Source organism: Oncorhynchus masou, chromosome 24, assembly GCF_036934945.1.
Source record: "Oncorhynchus masou masou isolate Uvic2021 chromosome 24, UVic_Omas_1.1, whole genome shotgun sequence".
NCBI lineage: Eukaryota > Metazoa > Chordata > Actinopteri > Salmoniformes > Salmonidae > Oncorhynchus > Oncorhynchus masou.
In genome coordinates this window covers 50,776,647-50,797,296 of record NC_088235.1, presented here as the reverse complement: position 1 = coordinate 50,797,296, position 20,650 = coordinate 50,776,647, and the positions used below count along the sequence as shown (strand labels likewise).

At 45.1% G+C, this 20,650-nt stretch overlaps 1 protein-coding gene across 9 annotated transcripts in view; it reads left to right on the top strand.

Annotated features, from left to right (window-relative positions):
* Window positions 1–1,805: 1,805 nt before the first annotated feature.
* The window catches only part of LOC135512304 (carbohydrate sulfotransferase 15-like), a 43,138-nt gene continuing 24,293 nt past the window's right edge, over window positions 1,806–20,650 (top strand). For all 9 annotated transcript variants that reach the window (XR_010451395.1, XR_010451394.1, XM_064934202.1 and 6 more), the window contains exon 1: window positions 1,806–2,065. The gene's annotated coding sequence lies outside the window, so the exon portion shown is untranslated. The remainder of the gene's footprint in view (window positions 2,066–20,650) is intronic.

The window sequence follows — 20,650 nt, the reverse complement described above, 5'->3', positions numbered from 1 at the left end:
AAAATAATTACATCAATAATGTCCTAATCAATGAAGTCTTAAAGCGACTCATTAGTCAATGAGCAGAAATATGGGACTGGTGACCTCATGTACTGTTCAGTTCTGGACTTGAATATAATCCGTTTATTTTGGTTGTGGGTGTTCCTGCCTGTCACCATGATTCGGTCAGGGGGTAGCCAAGCTCTGAATTTAGATTTTAGGAGGCAGGAACAGTACGACCACCCATCCTCCCCGACCAACCTCCTATTGTTTCTGTCTTAAAGGAGACGTTCACTTTATTTGAACCAAATCTATATTGTAAATGGCATGCTATTTAAATGCCCAGATACTTTCTTTGCAATCTCACTTGTTTTTGAGAAACTTTCCCCATCAGCGATATACTTCCTCATGCTCGTTCAGCAGTTGTAGGGGCACAGAAAAAACCCAACAAAGGCTCCAAAAACACCCACGTACGTCATTTCGAAATGGCAACGCTATTAGTATAGTGAAGCAGATCTTTATAGATGTTGTACTCATCAAATTGTGTAATTTTGAACATTATCTGCAATGTTATATTCCATGGCTTTAGATATGTGATTATAGGGGCATTGTACTATAGAGGTACACTATTTTGCCTGATTATGCCTTTTCACTGAAGGTAATTATACGTTCTCCACTTAGATAGTGGGCTATGGTATAATCCAAGTTGTGGCAAAGAGGGAAGATCCTATAACGCTGGGTTCATGGCATCTCATATACCAGCACACGACAAGGAAAAAATCTACTTGAACACCCCTCCAACTGGTAATTATTAGTGAGAAACCCGTCATTCATCCTCGTGCTCTGAGTTTTCCACTTCCACCTCTCTGATGTAATTTGTCAACAAAGAAGACAGCAAGCATGGAAGCATATTTAGTAGTTGTTGTTTATGGTAATGGAATTTGATTCCCATTGGGGACCAGTATGGAAAAACGTATGCACTTGGATAAGAACGCCTGCTTGAATGGTAAAAATGTTTGCTTTTTATGTGTGTGGTCAAAAAGAGATTTCTAATGCCCGTGATGTTTGATGATATTTCCCAGTTCAAGCACTAACTCGCATTCACAAATTCACAACTGTTAATTACCACCTTCACACTTGGTTATGAATGCAGTCTAAATATGTCCGGTAACTTTTGCCAGCTTTGGAATTGCTCATGGGGAGGCTGGTCAGAGCCTGGTAGACCCTGTACCTGTGCCAACCAATTATGCTAGAATACAGTATATTGGCAGTTGGCAAGAAAAGCTGTTTATGCCTAATCCTTTTTATTCAGGGTTTTTTGTTTATCTTTTTGAAAGTGTTCCAAAATATTTTTTGCCAACCTTCATTTTGTATCACTTATCAATTGATAAACCTAACTTTGTCTCATGACTAGATTTAAACAGTGTGCACCTTTTCAATGGATGATAGGGGGCTTGCAATGTAGACACTAGTGTAGGGACCTACAGGAGGGACTCACTAGGCAAAAACTGGTTAAACCAACATTGTTTCCAGAACATCTTTTCAACCAAAAAAATCTTTGTGATGATGTTGAATCAATGTGGAAATCTGATTGGGTTAACAAAAAGTAACTAATGTAAGGGCATTTCAGGGGTTTTCCACCCAACTTGTAACCATCTTTTTGTGATTCACCTTGAATTCATGTTAGTTGACAATTTAACCAAATGTAAATCAAAACTAGATGTTGAACTGACATCTGTGCCCAGTGGGGATGTTCATTGTATTGCTCTGATTATTGTGGCTGTCCAGTATACTTAATTTCTTCCCTTGGTCCCTCCCTCTCTTCAGTCTCCCTGACTCGGTTGCAGCGCGAGAGACGAGATGGATAGTCTCTGAACATTTGCGATCAATCCAGTGGTAGATTATGATGGTTGAGAGCTATCAAAAACAACACAGTTGTGAATTCATTATAATGTGCCAGTTTAAACGTGTGTACCTTACCTCAAGGAGATAAAACTTAGCAAATGTTTTATTACCCGAATGGATATGGAATGGTCATGAAGAGCGCACAAAGGAGTCGCATTGATTGATTCATCGGATCTTGAATGTGAGTAACAGAAATAACATTTATTACTTGCAGGGTTACATTTAACAGTTTTTACCTAGATGTGTTAACCAAACTATGTTTGTGGTCTTACTGTGGCATAATAATGACAGCATTCTCTCGTAGGCTACTGCTATTCCACCTAGAAATATGAACCCTATTCAGAGGTAGTACTATAGCTTTCACTCCAACTTGTGATGTGTTTTATATAAAATATAATGGAACCTGCACTTGTTTCTGAGAACCAAGGATTTTGCAGAAATTCAATTTTTATGAATTTGCTAATACTGAATTGATTTTAATGCCCCTGCCAATATTGATAATTTAGTGGCAGTGACCAATTTGGTGAGCTATTAACATTTTAAAGTAATTTTCTTGGAATCGAACTAGAGTTTCAGCACATGAACAGGAGCTAGTTAGTTTAAGGATTTGTGTATGTACTCCAACAAGAGATTGCATTAGAAGACATCTAAAGACAAATCGCTGCACTCAGGTTGAACTAAAAGTATACAGATTCATTGACAAATTGCACTTTTACCTCCACAATCATTATATATTACAGTGGTGCCTGGTCAGATAGGAGCTGTGTCAGAGTTGTTTCTAAGCTCTTCTCCTGAGGCAGATTTATTTTTCCTCAGTGAACAGCTGCAGAATATCTCTCAGTGCCATTCCTTGGGATTGAATCCACTCCTCGTCCACCAGACACCAAACTACAAAATGCTATTTCATGAGGCGGAATTAACAAGTTAACTAAGAAACAGTTTAGAATGTCCTTATTGTCCACAGCAAATCCTTTCTCACAATAATTGTTTACTTTAAATCTGACTGCACAGGCGTAGGGTAAACACACGCACGCACACACGCACACACACACGCACACACACACACACGCACACACGCACACACACACACACACACACACACACACACACACACACACACACACACACACACACACACACACACACACACACACACACACACACACACACACACACACACACACACACACACACACACACTGCTCTGTCAGGCTGCTAGGCAAGATGGCAATACCATATCGTATTACAGTAATCACCCACCAGTATCCAGAGGTGTTTGATGTCTGAAGCAGGGGTACGATCTGCCAGATGTCAGAGCAAAATGTACTTCTGACATTTTGTACACTTCCTCTCCCCTCTTGTTCGGGAGCTGTGGTAGACTATTGCTCAGGGCACTGACATGAGGCCATGGCAGATAGACAGATGACCTTTGGATAAACCTGTCTCTGTTGACTCATGTTGACATACACTTAAAGTACCTTTGAGCAAAAAATACAAATAGTTGTAAGTGTCTTGCTCAAGTGCGCATCCACAGAGTTTTCCACCTTGTCAACTCGGGTATTTCAACCAGCCCCAATGCTCTAACTGCTAGACTACCTGCCGAGAGGGGGGTGGGGAAGTTGGTGGACCTCACCTTAACTCTGTCTCCCCAGACCCTGTTTTTCCCAGTATGTGTCATACCCTGGAGGCTGACTCACTATACTAGAGGTTTCGTGGTCACCCATAGGGAGAGCAAAGGTCTGGAGCTTTTGAGATGTCAAGGCTATGCATCTCTTGGCACTATTTTGGACACTTGTTGATAGCATGCAAAGAAAGATTGCTATGGTGAAGCTTACCCTGCCATCCAGGGCAAATTGGGGGAAAATAGTTCCAGTCATTTTAGGAATAGGTTTTATTTGTGTGCGCCTGACAGTTTGTCTTGGAGGACCACACTCAGAACCATAGCAGTGGTGATGACAGTGTGTGTCTCTAAGCAGTTTCACAGTGAGACCAGCCAACCACACCGCTGACACCAGTCCAGCGAGGAGGAGGTGCCAGGTGGAATGATAGATAGACTATCTGATAGAAGCTTCAACATCACTGTTACTTTATGTCAGCAGTGTGAGACTTTGCATCTACACAGTGCCACCTTCATCGAGTACAGTAGTACAGTAGACCTCCTTGGAAAGCTTCTGCTATTTTCAATCATCCATGTACTGTAGCTACATCCGGGGATTGATTCACTCTTAGAAAAAATAGTTCCAAAAGGGTTGCAGGAGAGTATATTCAGTCCGTAGATGGAAAGGGAGATTAAAATATATACGAAATATATACAAAAAACCCCAGAGGAAAACGATTATTTATGATTATTTACACGGGACAAGACAAAACATACGTCTGTACTGTACTGAACTCTACTGTTGTAATGACAATGCAGGCAGTCAGGAAGCAGGTGGTGAGTTTAATAATAACAAACGTGGAAAGTAGAAAAACAAGAGAAGTGTCTGTACATGAAAACAGAACCCATGCTGCCTGATGCCTGGTGAGGGCTATATGAAGGGAGAGTAATCAGGGTGGTGATGAAGTCCAGGTGTGCTTAATGAAGATAGGCGATGTCGAGAGCTGGAGGGAGGATGTAGGAGTAGGCGTGACAGTATCCCCCCGACACGCAGCTTCGGCCGAAAGACAATGCCGGCCAGGAGGACTACCCCGAGTGCGAGGAGCGGGCCGGTCTGGACGGCGGAGATGGAAATCCCGGATGAGGTTGAGGTCCAAGTTGTCCGCTAGCAGGACCTAAAAACACACCTTAGGACCACACCCCTCCCAATATACCAGGTATTGGAGCCGGTCCCACGATGTTGGGAGTCCAGGAGGGACCTAAAAGCATAGGCAGGGGTCCCCTCAATGTCCAGGGGAGGCGGAGGGGTATCGCGGGAGACTGCATCAGCCAGGGGACCAGGAACCACCTGCCTGAGGAGGGATACACGAAAGGAGGGTGAGATACGGTAGTTGGTGGGGAATTCTAACTGATAGGTTACCTCATTGACCCTCCGGAGTACCTTGAAGTTCCTGGTGGAGAGGCAGACGCGATCACCAGGATGGAACACCAGAGCCTCACTGCGATGACGATCTGCCTGATCCTTCTGATGCTGGACGGCACACTGGAGCCTCACGTGGGCGGCATTCCACACCTTCTCTGCACGCCAGAATCACTCGTCAACTGCAGGGGCCTCGGTCTGGCTCGGAGTCCACAAAGCCAGGACCGGCTGATATCCCAGGATGCACTGGAAGGGAATCAGCCCTGTGGAGGAGTGACGAAGTGAGTTCTGGGCGTATTCCACCCAGAGAAGGAACTGGGCCCACTCCCCCGTCGGTCCTGGCAGTAACTCCTTGGGAACCTCCCCAGCTCCTGGTTGGTCCTCTCCACCTGCCCATTAAACTGAGGCTGGTACCCGGATGTGAGGCTGACCGTGTCCCCCAGATTCTCCATAAAGGCTTTGCAGACCAGCAACGTGATTTGGGGGCCACGGTCGGAAACGATGTCCTTCCGGAAGGCAATAATGCCAGAAGACCTGCTGGAATAGTGCCTCAGCAACCTGAAGAGCGGAAGTTACAACAGAGAGAGGGATAAAGTGGCCATATTTTGAGAATCTGTCAACAACCAGAATAGTGGTAAAACCATCAGAAGGGGAGATCCATTACAAAGTCTATGGACATTACAAAGTCTATGGACCGCTGAGGCACGGAAAGGGGAAGAAGTTTAACTGCTGGAGCGTGGAGATTTGGATTGAGTACATACCGAACATGAGTTGACATAGTGGGCGATATCATGCGCCAAGGTGGGCCACCAGTATTTATCGGAGAGTGATTGGAGGGTGCGGGTGATACCTGGATGTCCAATTGAGAGGGAAATGTGTGCCCAGATCAACAGCCAATGTCTCACCCCCGTGGGTGGTTAGATGCGCTCTGGAGGGCAGGTGGCTGGAGCGGGTTCCCTCTATAGAGCCTGGCGGATGTCCACATCTACGTCTCATAACACATGGCCAACGATACGGGAGGACCGCTTGATGGGTTGGAGGACACTCATAGGACCCTCCACCAACGTGGAACCACAGGGTGCAGGAAGCTGGTCTTCCGTCCCCAGGCGGTGACTTTCATCTTTGACCAGGTGATAGTGGGGTTATGAAGTTGGAGCCACGAGAGACCAAGGATGACTTTGTGTACGGGTGCTGTGATGATTAAGAAGGAAAGGCTTTCCTGGTGCTTGGGCCCAATGGTGAGGGTGAGTGGTGCTGTGATGTGAATAATTGTGTCGGCTCCCAGCTGTCTATGCCCCAGAGAGGTGTGTGGCCCCCACCTCAATGGTTCAGGCTCTGCCTCAGGATAGACAAAGGATGGAGGCGAGTGGCTAGGCGGACACTGGTGCTCCTGAAGAATGTAATCCAGATGGATGGCCATCGAGATGAGAGCGTCCAATAGCTTGACATCTCAACATGCCAACTCCATCTGGACCTTCTTGCACAGTCTACTGCAGAATAGAGTGCAGAGCACCGGCTCATTCCATTCTCTGGCCCTCTGAACAAAGGTCAAAGACCGCCCTGAACAGAGCCATGATCCTCTCATAGGAACCCAACTCATCCTCTCCTTCCTCCCAGACGGCCTTAGCCCATTCCAACGCCCGTCCAGTCAGCAGGGAAATGACGGTGGCAATCTTGGACCTCTCGTGGTGGGGGCTCCCATCTGATAGGCTAATTCGAGGGAGCACTGGAGTAGGAAGCCACGGCATTTCGATGAAGTACCTCCATACTTCACCGGAAGGGAAAGTCGAGCATCTCTGACCTGGGTGGACTACTGGGTAGGCTGAGGGGACTGGCTCACTGTGATGACCCGTGAAAGGAGGCCCTCCGTCAGAGGTATGGAGAACTTTGCTGGTGGTGTTGAGGCGGTGGAGAACAAAGAGGACCTCTTTCATGGTCATACCCAGTAGAGCTAGCTGGTTGTGGTGTTGGTGGAGTAGATGACCTTGTTCCTCAACCGTCTGGAAGATGTTGTAATCATCTGCTGCGTCTGTAATTTCTGAGGCAGTATTCTGTAACAACAACGCAGGGAGTCAGGAAGCAGGTGCAGATGGTGAATTTAATAATAATGAGCATAGAGCGTTACAAAACAAGAGAAGTATTTGGTCATGAAAATAGAACCAATACTGCATGATGACTGATGTTTGTGAGGGCTATATGAAGGGAGAGTAATCCATGTTCTAGGACTGGTGGTTAGTAGACCGGCAACATCTAGCTCCGGCGGGAGGGAGCAGGGGTAGGCGTGACAACTGTACTGTACTCGACTGTACTCTATTGCAATGTAGTGAACTTTACTCTGCTCTACACTGCTGCGCTGCATTTTACTGCACTGTACTCTACTGTGATTTCCTTTTGCTGAGCTGTGATGTCCAAATTTGTGGAGAATGACATTCATATCCATAATTATTTCTATGCTTAATTCCATTACCGGGTGTAAATCCACTTCCCTTACTGTAGTTCAATAACTAAAATATATTTTTTCAACCTCTAGGTGCCATGTTATAATTGACACCCCATTCTTTCTGCAGACATTTTTGAATCTTAATTCCGGACAGATTTTTAACAGTTTTTTGAGAACGTGGTCACATAAAAACCTGAGGGAGATTTTACTGTAATCCAGTTACCGAAGTTTGGACTTGGACAGTTCTTCCACTAAATTAGCTTTTGTCCATTTTTCAGTGGAAATTGTTAAAAGTAGACCTCGTGCAAAGAGTTGTATTTGTTAAGCTTTGAAATCAGTGGTTTTTGTTTGGCATACATTTTAGAGTAAAAAAAAAGATCTCAAAGCATAATTCTGTTATCGTGGAATTGCCTCAATGGATTGTCTGTTGCCTTCTTATGCTTTCCGCACTCAGTCATACTTTCACTGCTTCTGGATGCCCCCTGTCCCCATCTGTCCTCTTCCCCCTGTCTTCTTCCCCCTGTCCTCTTCGCCCTTCACTGGAAATGCACATGTTAAACAGTAGTAGGAACCTTTCAACATTTCGTTGCTTGTTATGATGTGTCACGGTCCCACACTTCAACAGAAACATAAAGCTCAGCTCAAAACCACAGCTGGGTGCCAGATGTCTCAGTACTGGACTGCAATGACTGGTCCTGAACTAGTCAAGACCTCATAGATGAAAATAGTGTCTGTTGGGAATTACTCTAATTACACTAGGCTAATTCTCCTTATCTCTCAAGTTATGGGAAATGGAAAACAATATGGCTCTTTCGTCTCCTTTCAAGCCCCCAAGTTTTTGTTGTGTCACATGTTACGTAATAGTTGCTACCGGTAAGAGTCTTCAGTTGAATAGATATTCAAGCCATATCAATGGGGTTGTGAGTTTATTAACTTCTTGAAACTCCCCATACCGGATCCGGGTTTGTGACTAAAGCCTCAGGCTCATTAGCATAACGCAACGTTAACGATTTCTGAAAATCGCAAATAAAATGAAAATAATGCGTCTGCTCTCAAGCTTAGCCTTTTCTTAACAACACTGTCATCTCAGATTTTCAAAATATGCTTTTGAACCATAGAAATGGACTAATTTGTGTAAGAGTATGCAAAGCTAGCATAGCATTTTGAGTAGCATTTAGCACGCAACATTTTCACAAAAACCAGATAACCAAATAAATAAAATAATTTACCTTTGAAGAGCTTCTGATGTTTTCAATGAGGAGACTCTCAGTTACATACCAAATGCGCAGTTTTTCCTGAAAGCGTCTGTGTGTAGGAGAAATCGTTCCGTTTTCTACATTGCGTCTGGCTACCGAAACGAACCGAAAATTCAGTCACCTACAACGTAAAACTTTTCCGGATTAACTACATAATATCGACCGAAACATGGCAAACGTTGTTTGGAATCAATCCTCAAGGTGTTTTTTCACATATCTCTTCATTGATATGCAGTTCGTGGAAGCTTGCTTTCCTCTCTGTATCCCATGGAAAAATACTGGCAGGTGACTTTTGCGCACCAATTTCGGCGCAGGACACCGGGCGGACACCTGGTAAATGTGGTCTCTTATGGTCAATCTTCCAATGATCTGCCTACAAATACGTCACAATGCTGCAGACACCTTGGGGAAACGACAGAAAGGGCAGGCTCATTCCTCTCGCATTCACAGCCATATAAGGAGACAATGGAAAACAGAGCCTCAAAAATCCTGCTCATTTCCTGGATGCCATCTCATCTTGGTTTTGCCTGAAGCTCACGTTCTAGGGCACGCACAGAGAATATCTTGGTAGTTCTGGACACGTCATAGTGTTTTCTTTCGAAAGCTATCAATTATATGCATAGTCGAGCATCTTTTTGTGACAAAATATCTTGTTTAAAACGGGAACGTTTTTCATCCAAAAATGAAATAGCGCCCCCATAGATGTAAGAGGTTAATCTCTCAAGGATCTACGGGATCAGGGTCTCTATACCTGGACGGTTGTTGCTAACGTGCGTTAATGTAACTAGAATGACATTGTAAGTAACAGCAAACTTTCCAGGACATAGACATGTCTTATATGGGCAGAAAGCAGTAGCTATTACAGTGAAAAAATAGCATACTACTGTTTGAGGAGAGTGCACAACAACAAAAGTGTTTTATCACGGCAACTGGTTTGATACATTCACCTCTGAAGGTAAATGATATACTTACATTCAGTAATCTTGCTCTGATTTCTCATCATGAGGGATAAAATTATCCCAGTGATAAAATGTAGCATAGTTTTGTTTGATAAAATCCATTTTTATATTCAAATGTAGGAACTGGGTTCTACAGTTCGAACCACTGCTGTCTTTCTCTTGCATTTCAAAGATCATGGAACAGAAAAAATAAAGAAAACATTTTTACTTTTTTATTTTTTTACTTTTACCGGATCTAATGTGTTATATTCTCCAACATTGATTTCACATTTCCACAAACTTCAAAGTGTTTCCTTTCAAATGGTATCAATAATATGCATATCCCTGCTTCAGGTCCTGAGTTACAGGCAGTTAGATATGGGTATGTCATTTTTGGCGAAAATTGAAAAAAAAAAGTCAAATCCTTAATTAATTTACAGACACAACAATCATACTGCACATGTCAGATGTTCAAATATTGAGGATTATTGTGGTTCTATCTTCCTTCAATTATCAGCCATGACAGTGAAACCCATATTTCAGTAGGTAATCACTCTCTTTTTCTGTAACTAAAATAATGGTGGGAAAAGGTAACCAAATCTGACCCAATGAGGTAAATTAATCAGACTTACAGATCTCTGTGTTCTTCTAAGAACACATTTTAATTTCCCTGCCAACATCTAGTCAGACTGGCTGTGGGCCAGGCCTACAGCTAAGTACTCTACCTGGATGCACTTATTCTCAATGGAGGATGATGAATGCTGTTATTCCAAAGCACTTCATGCCTTATTACCACTGCGCCTAGTTTTTACTTATGGTTTTGCTCTTGTGCAATGGTTCAGTGTTTTTATGCTGTCTCTTCCCCATTTCCAGAGAAGAAAACTATATGGTCTCCTGCCAATAGCCCCTCACAGAGTCTACTGCACCAAGACATTCCTCTGGAAGTGGTAAACATGTAGATAGCTATATAACTCTTCTGTTTGACTGCTCTGCTATGTCTCTGGAACAACAGAGTATTAACAGATAGATGGACTGCACAACAGTCAGACAAGAGTGATCTACAGTCAGTCAATGGGAGAGGAAGGAGCAATGTAGAAGGGGTACAGTATATAGGGTATAAGGGGGAGAGGGAATCACCTTGGCCTGGGCTTTGTGGTGGAAAAGAGAAGACTGCTAGATATTGGAGGCAATATTTTTTCATTTAATATTATATCTGAAATAATGACATTATTGATAACCTACTCTCTGTAACATTTTATCTCCTACATTCTTTTAGAAGTCAACCCTCCTCAAAGCAGATCCTTGTGAAGGCTGTGAATACTGAATATATCAAATTTTTCACACTCCCGTTCCAGAACACGGAGATGGATGAAGTCGAATACTTTAAAGGAAGTAGACATCCACTATGACAGCACATTTTGTCTTTGAAAGCCTACCTAGGAATCCCACTGGGCTGCTGCCTGTCACATTCTCCCACAGCACAGAGAGGGGGTGAAGAGGGGTCTGATTGCTTGGTGAGTGTGTGTGTGTGTGTTTATGTGTGTGTATGTGTATGTGTGTGTGTGTGTGTGTGTGTGTGTGTGTGTGTGTGTGTGTGTGTGTGTGTGTGTGTGTGTGTGTGTGTGTGTGTGTGTGTGTGTGTGTATGGATGGATGTGAATGAGTGAGGGGGTGAAATACAGTGCATTCAGAAAGTATCCTGGACTTTTTGGAGATTTTGTTATGTTACATCCTTATTCTAAAATGGATTAAATAGTCCCCCCCATCAACTTACACACAATACCCCATAATAAGCAAAAACTATTCATTTTTAAATTTTTGCAAATTTAAAAAAACAAAAAAAATGGAAATATGACATTAACATAAGTATTCAGACCCTTTACTCAGTATTTTGTTGAAGCAGATTTGGCAGCTATTACAGCCTCGAGTCTTCTTGGGTATGAGGCTACAAGCTTGGCACAAGTGTATTTGGGGAATTTCTCCCATTCTTCGCTGCAGATTCTCTCAAGCTCTGTCAGGGCCACTCAAGCTCTGTCTGGGCCACTCAAGGACTTGTCCCAAAGCTACTCCTGCATTGTCTTGGCTGTGTGCTTAGGGTTGTTGTCCTGTTGGAAGGTGAACCTTCACCCCAGTCTGAGGTCCTGAGCGTTCTGGAGAAGGTTTTCATCAATGATCTCTCTGTACTTTTTTCTGTTCATCTTTCCCTCGATCCTGACTAGTCTACCAGTCCCTGCCACTGAAAAACATCTCCACAGCGTGATGCTGCCCCCACCATGCTTCACCGTAGTGATGGTGCCAGGTTTCCTCCAGACGTGATGCTTGGCTTTCAGGACAAATAGTTCAATCTTGGTTTCATCAGACCAGAGAATCTTATTTGTCATAGTCTGGGAGTCCTTTAGGTGCCTTTTGGCAAACTCCAAGCGGGCTGTCCTGTGCTTTTTACTGAGGGGTGGCTTGCATCTGGCCACTCTACTATATAGGCCTGATTAGTAGAGTGCTGCAGTGATGTTTGTCCTTCTGGAAGGTTCTCTCTCCACTGTTTTTTAAAATCTGTGGAATAGAGTTCCATGTAGTCATGACTCAATGTAGTACTGTGCGTCTCCCATTGTCTGTTCTCTGGACTTGGGGATTGTGAAGAGATCTCTGGTGGCATGTCTTGTGGGGTATGCATTGGTATCTGAGCTGTGTGCTAGCTGTTTAAAAATGTCTTAAGGATCAGCGTTCCGTCAACGGGACAGTTGTAAATCATGCAGTGTGTTATATCAAGATTGCAGATTTGTAAGTAACAACAAATGTCGTAGAAGTGTCTTATATCGGTGATTTATCATCTAAAGAGTCCCAGATATAACATGAGGTGTTGTTTTGTTAGATAAAATCATTTTTCACGTCCTATAAATGTCCATATAGCACGCACGATCGCTTTTGTATTTCCACTCATTCAATTTGCTAAGAAAAGGAATCTGGGAAAATCTCACCCTAAACATTGATTGAACGAGTCAAATCACATTCCTATCTAATCTATTCCTCAGAGGTCCTAGAATGTAACAAGACTTCACTATTTCATTAGGCGTGTAGTATATCCTATAGGACACCATATTTGGTCAGAGAGCGACGCCTTCATGGCACGCCGATGACTCGGGTGACCATCACTTGAACAGCTGTATCTTTGTCAAATAAAGCTAACTAGACAGCCAATGAGCTGGGCTTTACGGGAGTATCTGGAAACCATATATATGTCGTAAAATGTAGCTTCTAATCTTGTATGACAGCATGCCTTTTCATTTTGCACAAAAATGACAAGGATGAATTTATGAAAATGGGTTGTTTTGCAAATGTGGAACTTAAAAATGTCAAATTGAATTAAAGGGTCTATACTTAAGAACAGACAGCTCAGTGCTTTCAACAGCTCAATACCTCTCACAAGGACAAGTAATGATGAAGTCAATCTCTCATCCACTTTGAGCCAGGAGAGATTGACATGCATATTATTCACATTTGCTCTCTGTCTACATCCAAGGGCCAGCCGTGCTGCCCTGTTCTGAGCCAATTGCAATTTTCCTGTGTCGCTTTTGTGGAACCTGACCACACGACTGAACAGTACTCTAGGTGCTACAAAACTAGAGCTTGTAGGACCTGCGTTGTTGATAGTGCTGTGGGGAATGTAGAGTAGCACTTTATTATGGGCAGACTTCTCCCCATCTGAGCTACAGTTGTATCAATATGTTTTGACCATGACAGTTTACAATCCAGGGTTACTCCAAGCAGTTTAGTCACCTCAACTTGCTCAATTTCCACATTATTTATTACAAGATTTAGTTGGTTTAGGGTTTAGTGAATTGTTTGTCCCAAATACATTGCTTTTTGTATATGAAATATTTAGGACTAAGTTATCCCTTGCCACCCATTCTGAAACTAACTGCAGCTCTTTGTTAAGTTTTGCAGGAATTTAAGTTGCTGTAGTAGCTGACATGTATAGTGTTGATTAATTACTCAAAGCTAATGGCATGTCGTGAGTAAAGATTGAAAAAATTAAGGGGCCTAGACAGCTGCCCTGGCAATTCCTGATTCTATCTGGATTACATTGGAGAGGCTTCCATTAAAGAACACCCTCTGTGTACTGTTAGACAGGTACAGTTGAAGTCGGAAGTTTACATACACTTAGGTTGGAGTCATTAAAACTTGTTTTTAAACCACTCCACAAATGTATTGTTAACAAACTATAGCTTAGGCAAGTCGGTTAGGACATTTACTTTGTGCATGACAAAAATAATTTTTCCAACAATTGTTTACAGACAGATTATTTCACTTATAATTCACTGTATCACAATTCAAGTGGGTAAGAGGTTTACATACACTAAGTTGACTGTGCCTTTAAACAGCTTTGGATATTCCAGAAAATGATGTCATGGATTTAGAAGCTTCTGTTAGGCTAATTGACATCATTTGAGTCAATTGGAGGTGTACCTGTGGATGTATTTCAAGGCCTACCTTCAAACTCAGTGCCTCTTTGCTTGCCATCATGGGAAAATCAAAATAAATCAGCAAAGACCTCAGAAAACAATTGTAGACCTCCACAAGTCTGGTTCATCCTTGGGAGCAATTTCCAAATGCCTGAAGGTACCATGTTCATCTGTACAAACAATGGTATGCAAGTATAAACACCATGGAACAACGCAACCATTGTCAGGATTTGGCCAGGGTTGTTCCGGGTTTTGGTCACTAGATGCCCCCATTGTGCTTTTTGACCTTATGTTTTTTCCCTTGTTCCCCATTATTATTTGCACCTGTACCTCATTTTCCCCTGATTGTATTTAAACCCTTAGTTTCCCTCAGTTCTGTGCTCTGTGTTTGTATGTTAGCACCCAGCCCTAGTGTTCTGTGTTTTCCTGTCGATTCCGGTGGATGCTCTTGTGGAATTCTGTTTTTGTTTTTTGAGTGTCTCTTGAGGTTTTTTTTTGTGCTATTCCTACCACCTTTTGGATTTGCCATTTTTGTATTTAAGGACTTCTCTTTTTTACTTTATTAAATACACCGTCTTAAGTACTGCTGTGTCTGCCTCATCTTCTGGGTTCTGCTGACTATTCGTGGCTCAGTTGGTTAAGTGACTGTTTCTCACTCCGGAGACCCAGGTTCGTAACCGGGTCCTGACAGAAACACAGAGCCAAAAATGAACCCAGAGGCAGCCAGTTCCCAGGACCTTTTTGCCATGCTGTCCCACCACCAGGAGACTGTCCAACGCCACGAATCCGCCCTGGTTCAGCAAGAGGCCTTAATGGCTAGACATTCTCATCTTCTGTCGGAGATGCTGACTTCCATTAAGCAAATATCTGATCGTCTTACCCCGGCAACAGTTCCCGTCCCAGTACCTCAGATTCACGTACCCATGGCAGTTAACCCCCTGGCTGAACCTCGTCTTCCACCTCCCCAACGGTTCTCAGGTGATCCAAGTGCTTGTAAAGGGTTTCTCACCCAATGTTCTCTCTCCTTTGAGCTACAACCCTCGTCGTTTCCCACCGACCGGTCTAAGATCGCTTATATCATCATCCTGCTGTCGGGAAAAGCCCTGGCCTGGGCTACTGCTGTGTGGGATGCCCATAGTTCCTGCTGTGCCAGCTACTCTGCCTTTGCTGAGGAATTCAAACGAGTGTTTCAAGGCCCAAGCAGTGGTTCTGACTGAGCCAAACAGCTCCTGACTCTCCACCAAGGTTGGCGCAGCGTGACGGACTATGCCATCCAGTTCCGCACGGTGGCAGCAGCAAGTGGCTGGAACAACGAGGCGCTCACGGTGTGCTTTCTGAAAGGCCTTTCCGACACTATCCAAGATGAACTGGCCACTCGGGAACCACCGGACAATCTCGAGTCCCTGATCAAGTTGGCCTCACGCATTGACCAGCGTCTGAGAGAGAGAACTCAACCGTAGACCTCTAGCCCCTATCAGTCCCAGCTCCGAGTCCCCACCTTTATCCTCGCTGGCTCCATCGGAACCCATGCAGATTGGACGCATCTCCCAGGCTGAGAGAGACCGCCGGATGAGGAGCGACGCTGTCTATATTGCGGCAAACCGGGCCATTTCCGTTCCACGTGTCCCGGGCTCCAGGGAAACGCTCTGTCCCGTACAGACCAGGGGGAACTGTAACGGGAAACATAACCTCCTCCCATCCGTCCAACTCCCGTCTGCTCATTCCAGTCACCCTCTCCTGGGACAACCACAAGCTTCACCTTCAAGCCTTGGTAGACTCTGGAGCCGCAGGTAACTTCATGGATGATGTCTGGGCGAAGGAGAATGGCGTTCCCTCTGAACCTCTAAGTGAACCCATGAGGGTCACTACATTGGATGGAAGCCCTTTGGGATCTGGACTTGTCACTCATGTCACTACCTCCTTGCGACTTTCAGTTTCACAACACCAGGAATTGATGAACTTTCATTTGATCTCCTGTTCCGAGTTCCCTCTCGTCCTTGGATACCCCTGGCTTCACAGCCATAACCCTCACATCGACTGGTCTGTGGGCACTATCAAGCAGTGGGGTCCTACGTGCCAAGCTACTTGTATTTTCCAGAATTCCCCGAGTTCTACTCCCGAGTCTTTAGAATCCATCGACCTGACAAGAGTTCCCGAGTGTTACCATGACCTCAAACTGGTGTTTAGCAAACAGAGGGCCACCATGCTACCACCCCATAGACCTTACGATTGCCCCATCGACCTGTTTCCGGGCACTTGCCCCCAGGGGTCGGATCTTTCCCTATCTCCACCCGAACGAGCTGCTATGGATACCTACATCAAGGACGCTCTGGAAGCAGGCCTCATGCGTCCATCCACCTCCCCGGCGGGAGCAGGGTTTTTCTTTGTGGCCAAGAAAGACGGTGGATTACGTCCTTGCATCGACTACCGGGGACTCAATGCCATAACCGTCCGTAACCGTTACCCGCTACCCCTTATGGCCACAGCCTTCGAGCTGCTCCAGGAAGCAGTTGTTTTCACTAAGCTTGACCTGCGGAACGCATACCATCTTGTGCGGATCAGACCTGGTGACGAGTGGAAGACCGCTTTCAACACGCCTACTGGTCACTATGAATACTTGGTGATGCCCTTCGGCCTGACCAACGCCCCAGCGGTGTTCCAAGCGCTCATAAACGATGTGCTTAGGGATATGCTTAACATATTTGTGTTCGTTTACTTGGATGACATCCTCATCTTTTCGAGCTCCCTTCAAGAACACAAAAAGCATGACAAGACAAGTACTCAAACGCCTCCTGGACAGCCATCTGTCCGTTAAGCCGGAAAAATGTGAATTCCATTCATCCCGAGTACAATTCCTGGGATTTGTAGTGGAACCCGGTCGAGTCCAAATGGACCCCAGGAAGGTAGGGGCGGTAGCGGATTGGCCCACCCCCAAATCCGTTAAGGAAGTTCAGCGTTTCCTGGGCTTCACAAACTTTTACCGCAAGTACATCAAGAACTTCAGCTTGGTGGCAGCCCCTCTCTCAGCTTTAACCAAGGGTGGCAATGCAAGGTTTTTGTGGGGAAGAGAAGCTGAGACGGCCTTCCAAGGACTCAAGCAGCGCGTTCTCTCTGCTCCCATCCTGATACTACCGACTACGGATGAACCATTTGTGGTGGAGGTAGATGCATCAGAGGTTGGTGTTGGAGCTGTCCTGTCTCAGAGGGGTGAAGACAAGAAGCTTCATCCGTGCGCTTTCTTCTCACACCGGCTTACCCCGACTGAGAGGAACTACGATGTGGGGGATCGTGAACTCCTAGCGGTTAAGATGGCATTGAAGGAATGGAGACACTGGCTCGAGGGGGCTTCTCACCCGTTTCAAGTGCTTACGGACCACAAAAATCTGGAGTATATCCAGCAGGCGAAGCGGTTGAACTCTAGACAAGCTAGATGGTCTCTTTTCTTCAATCGATTCCAGTTTATCCTCACCTATCGGCCCGGGTCGAAGAATCTCAAACCGGATGCCCTGTCCCGAGTCTACGCTCCTGCCATTCGAGATGACACGGACATGCCTGTCCTTCCTGCTGCTAAGATTGTGGCTCCGATCTCGTGGCAAGTTGAGGATACCGTGAGACGTGCTCAAGCTAGCGAACCAGACCCGAAAGGAGGTCCTGCCAATCGGTTGTTTGTCCCCAAGGACTCAGGTCCTTCTGTGGGGGCACTCCTCTCGCCTCACCTGTCATCCGGGCGTAGGTCGCACCTTGGAGTTCATCCAGCGTAAGTTTTGGTGGCCTACCATAAGAGAAGACGTTGCCACTTTCGTCAATGCCTGTCCCGTGTGCTGCCAGGGCAAATCTTCTCACCTCCGCCCTCAAGGACTCCTTCACCCTTTACCTGTTCCCCACAGACCCTGGTCACATATCTCATTGGACTTTATTACTGGACTTCCTCCATCCCATGGCAATACTACTATCCTAGTCATAATCGACAGGTTTTCAAAGGCGGCCAGGTTCGTCCCTCTGACTAAGTTACCTTCTGCCAAGGAAATGGCTGAGTTGGTAATTAATCATGTGTTCCGAGTCTTCGGCATTCCTCAAGATATGGTTTCTGACAGAGGTCCCCAGTTCGCCTCAAGGTTTTGGAAGGCCTTCTGCCAACTCATGGGGGCTTCTGCCAGTCTATCTTCAGGGTACCATCCGGAGTCCAACGGCCAAACAGAGAGGATGAATCAAGAGCTGGAAACCACCCTCCGATGTATGACTCGTGACAACCCGTCCACATGGTCATCCTTTATTGTTTGGGCCGAATACGCGCACAACACCTTGCGCTCCTCCTCCACTGGTATGTCCCCGCACGAGTGTCAGTTTGGCTATGCTCCTCCATTGTTCCCGGACCAGGAGGCAGAAGTCAGAGTGCCTTCAGCCTTGAAGTTCGTCAGACGCTGTCGGCTTATGTGGAGGAAGACCCGTCTTAATCTTATGCGTTCCTCACAGAGGTACCAACAACAAGCCAACAGACGTCGCCGTCCCGGGCCTACCCTGCGCCCGGCCAGAGAGTCTGGCTCTCCACAAGAAACTTACCTCTACGGGTGGAGTCTCGCAAGCTGTCCCAAAAATACATCGGTCCCTTCAAGGTTGCCAGGAGAGTTAACCCAGTTTCTTATCGCCTACACTTACCCAGATCCCTTAAGATTAATCCCACATTTCACATTTCATTGTTAAAACCTGTTGTTTTTTCTCCCCTTGTCCCGGCAGACAGACCTCCCCCTCCGCCTCGTGTCATTGGAGGCCAGCCGGCTTATACCGTCCATCGGATACTGGATTCCCGCCGGGTGCAGCGGTCCTGGCAGTATCTGGTGGACTGGGAAGGCTACGGTCCCGAGGAGCGCTCCTGGGTTCCTGCCAAAGACATCCTGGATCCTGACCTCATTCGTCAGTTCAGGGCCCTCCACCCTGAGAGAGCTGGTAGGAACGTCAGGAGCCGTTCCTAGGGGGGGGATTCTGTCAGGATTTGGCCAGGGTTGTTCCGGGTTTTGGTCACTAGATGCCCCCATTGTGCTTTTTGACCTTATGCTTTTTCCCTTGTTCCCCATTATTATTTGCACCTGTACCTCGTCCCCCTGATTGTGGAATTCTGTTTTTGTTTTTTGAGTGTCTCTTGAGTTTTTTTTTTGTGCTATTCCTACCACCTTTTGGATTTGCCATTTTTGTATTTAAGGACTTCTCTTTTTTACTTTATTAAATACACCGTCTTAAGTACTGCTGTGTCTGCCTCATCTTCTGGGTTCTGCTGACTATTTGTGGCTCAGTTGGTTAAGTGACTGTTTCTCACTCCGGAGACCCAGGTTCGTAACCGGGTCCTGACAACCATCATACCACTCAGAAAGGAGACTTGTTCTGTCTCCTAGAGATGAACATACTTTGGTGCAAAAAGTGCAAATCAATCCCAGAACAACAGCAAAAGACCTTGTGAAAGATGCTGGAGGAAACAGGTACAAAAGTTTCTTTATCCACTGTAAAACGAGTCCTATATCGACAGAACCTGAAAGGCCGCTCAGCAAGGAAGAAGCCACTGCTCCAAAACCACCATAAAAATGCCAGACTACGGTTTGCAACTGTACATTTTTGGAGAAATGTCCTCTTGTCTGATGAAACAAAAATAGAACTGCTTGGCCATAATGACCATAGGTATGTTTGGAGGAAAAAGGGGGAGGCTTGCAAGCCGAAGAACACCATCCCAAACGTGAAGCACGGGGGTGGCAGCATCTTGTTGTGGGGGTGCTTTTGCTGCAGGAGGGACTGTTGCACTTCACAAAATAGATGGCATCATGAGGTAGGAAAATTCAGCGGATATATTGACGCAACATCTCAAAACATTACAATGCAACCTTCTCGTTACTAGTCCAACACTCTAACCTCTATGCTACCCTGCCGCCCCACATCAGTCAGGAAGTTAAAGCTTGGTCACAAATGAGTCTTCCAAATGGACAATGACCCCAAGCATACTTCCAAAGTTGTGGCAAAATGGCTTAGGGACAACAAAGTCAAGGTTTTTGTAGTGGCTAGCACAAAGCCCTGACCTCAATCCTATAGAACATTTGTGGATAGAACTGAAAAAGCATGTGCGAGCAAGGAGGCCTACAAACCTGACTCAGTTACACCAGCTCTGTCATGAGGAATGGGCCAAACATCACCCTTCTTAATGTGGGAAGATTGTGGAAGGCTACCCGAAACGTTTGACCCAAGATTAAATATATTTTTTAAAGGCAATGCCACCAAATACTAATTGAGTGTATGTAAACTTCTGACCCAATGAGAAAGTGATGAAAGAAATAAAAGCTGAAATAAATCATTGTCTTTACTATTATTCTGACATTTCACATTCTTAAAATAAAGTGGTAATTTTAACTGATCTAAGAAATTGATTTTTTACTGGGATTAAATGTCAGGAATTTTGAAAAACTGAGTTTAAATGTATTTGGCTACGCTGTATGTAAACTTCCGAATTCAAATCAAATCAAATCAAATTTATTTATATAGCCCTTCATACATCAGCTGATATCTCAAAGTGCTGTACAGAAACCCAGCCTAAAACCCCAAACAGCAAGCAATGCAGGTGTAGAAGCACGGTGGCTAGGAAAAACTCCCTAGAAAGGCCAAAACCTAGAAAGAAACCT